This window comes from Elephantulus edwardii, unplaced genomic scaffold (assembly GCF_000299155.1).
Source record: "Elephantulus edwardii isolate Elephantulus edwardi_28Jun2011 unplaced genomic scaffold, EleEdw1.0 scaffold00265, whole genome shotgun sequence".
Taxonomy (NCBI): Eukaryota; Metazoa; Chordata; class Mammalia; order Macroscelidea; family Macroscelididae; genus Elephantulus; species Elephantulus edwardii.
Genome location: NW_006400015.1, coordinates 1 through 2,211, shown reverse-complemented (window position 1 = coordinate 2,211; position 2,211 = coordinate 1). Strand labels below are relative to the sequence as shown.

The 2,211-nt window shown below is 59.9% G+C and overlaps 1 pseudogene; it reads right to left on the bottom strand.

The window, feature by feature from the left end:
• Nucleotides 1-513: 513 nt before the first annotated feature.
• On the bottom strand, nucleotides 514-1,411 carry LOC102849044 (annotated as a pseudogene).
• Between the last annotated feature and the right edge of the window lie 800 nt (nucleotides 1,412-2,211).

Genomic DNA, 2,211 nt, shown 5'->3' with positions numbered 1-2,211 from the left:
GGAGGAGGCAGAGAGGGAGGAGCTTGAGAGGCGAGGAAGAGGCTGAGATGGAGGAGGTGGCTGAGAAGGAGGAGCTTGAGGGGAGAAGGCTGAGAGGGAGGAGCTGGAGAAGAGAGGAGGAGGCTGAAAGGGAGGACTAAGCGGAGAGGAAAGGAGGACGCTGAGAGGAAAGGAGGAGGCTGAGAGGGGAGGAGGAAGCAGAGGAGAGGAGGAGGAGGCTGAGAGGGAGGAGCAGGAGGCTGAAAGGGAGGAGTTTGAGAGGGAGGAGGAGCCTGAGGAGGAGTTTGAGAGGAGAGTAGGAGGCTCAGAGGAGAGGAGGAGGCTCAGAGGGAGAGCTTGAGAGCAGAGGAGGAGGCTGAGAGGAGAGGAGTAGGCTGAGAGGGAGGAGGCGGCTGAGACAGAAGAGGTGGCTGAGAAGGAGGAGCTTGAGAGGGAGGAGGAAGCTCAGAGGAGAGGAGGAGCCTGAGAGGAGAGGAGGCTGAGAAGACAGGAGGAGGAGGCTGAGAGGGAGGATTAGGCTGAGAGGAAGGAGCTTGAAGGGGGAGGAGGCTGAGAGTAGAAGGAGGAGCCTGAGAGGAAGGAGGAGCCTGAGAGGGAGGAGAAGGCTGAGAGGGAGGAGCTTGAGAGGGAGGAGGAGCTTGAGAGGGAGGAGGAGGCTGACAGGGAGGAGGAGCTTGAGAGGTAAGGAGGAGGCTGAGAGGACTGGAGGGGGCTGAGAGGGAGGAACTTGAGAGGAAGGAGCTTGAGGGGAGAGGAGGCTGAGAAGGAGAAGCTTGAGGGGGGAGGAGGCTGAGAGGAGAGGGAGGAGAAGCCTGAGAGGGAGGAGAAGGCAGCTGAGAAGAGACGAGGCTGAAAGGAGAGGACGCGGCTGAGAGGGAGGAGGAGTCTGAGTGGGAGGAAGAGGCTGAGCGGCAAGAGGCTAAGAGGGAGAGCTTGAAAGGAGAGGAGGCGCCTGAGGGGGAGGAGGAGGAGTTGGCTGAGAAGGAGAGCTTGAAAGGAGAGGAGGAGGCTGAGAGGGAGGAGCTTGAGGGGGTAGGAGGCTGAGAGGAGAGAAGGATTCTGAGAGGAGAGGAGGAGGAGGCTGAAAGGAGAGGAGGAGGCTGAGACGGAAGAGGTGGCTGAGAAGGAGGAGCTTGATGGAGGAGGCTGAGAGGGGGGAGGAGGCTGAGAGGGAGGAGCTTGAGGGGCGAAGGCTGAGAGGGAGGGACTTTAGAGGGGAGGAGGAGGCGGCTGAGTGTAGAGGAGGAGGCTGAGAGGGAGAAGGAGGCTGAGAGGAGAAAAAGAGACTGAGGAGGAGGCTGAGAGGGAAGAGGCTGAGAGGGAGGAGCTTGAGACGAGAGGAGGAGGCTGAGGAGAGGAGAAGGCTGAGAGGAGAGGAGGAGGCTGAGAGGGAGGGGACTGAGAGGGAGAGCTAGAAAGGAGAGTAGGAGGCTAAGACGGAGAGCTTGAGAAGAGAGTAGGAGGCTGAGAGGGAGGAGGTGGCTGAGAGGAAAGAAGGAGGCTGAAAGGAGAGGAGGAGGCTGGGAGGGAGGAGGCTGAGAGGAGAGGAAGAGGCTGAGAGGAAGGAGGATGAGAGGAAGGAGGAAGAGTCTGAGACAGAAGAGGTGGCTGAGAGGGGGAGCTTGGTTAGAGAGGAAGAGGCTGAGAGGGAGAGCTTGAGAGGAGAGGAGGAGTGTGAGAGGGAGGAGGTGGCTGAGAGGGAGAGCTTGAGAGGGAGAGGAGGAGGCTGAGAGGGAGAGCTTGAGAGGAGAGGGGGAGGCTGAGATGGAGGAGAAGGCTGGGAGGGAGGAGCTTGAGGGTTGATGAGGCAGAAAGGAGAGGAGCAGGCTGAGAGGGAGAGCTTGAGAGGAGAGGAAGAGGCTGAGAGGGAGGAGGAGGCTGAGAAGAGAGGAGGAGCTTGAGGGGGAGGAGGCGGAGAGGAGGAGGATGAAGGGAGGAGCTTGAGAGGAGAGGAGTCTGAGAGGGAGGAGCTTGAGAGGAGAAGAGGAGGCTTAGAGGAGGAGGCTGAGAGGGAGGAGGTGGCTGAGAGGGAGAGCTTGAGAGGAGAGGAGAAGTCTGAGAGAGAGGAGTTTGAAGGTTGAGGAGGCAGAGAGGAGAGGAGGAGGCTGAGAAGTAGGGCTTGAGAGGAGAGGAGGAGGCTGAGACGGAGTAGCTTGAGAGGGGAGGAAGAGACTGAGAGGGAGGAGGAGGCTGAGAGAGAGAGCTTGAGAG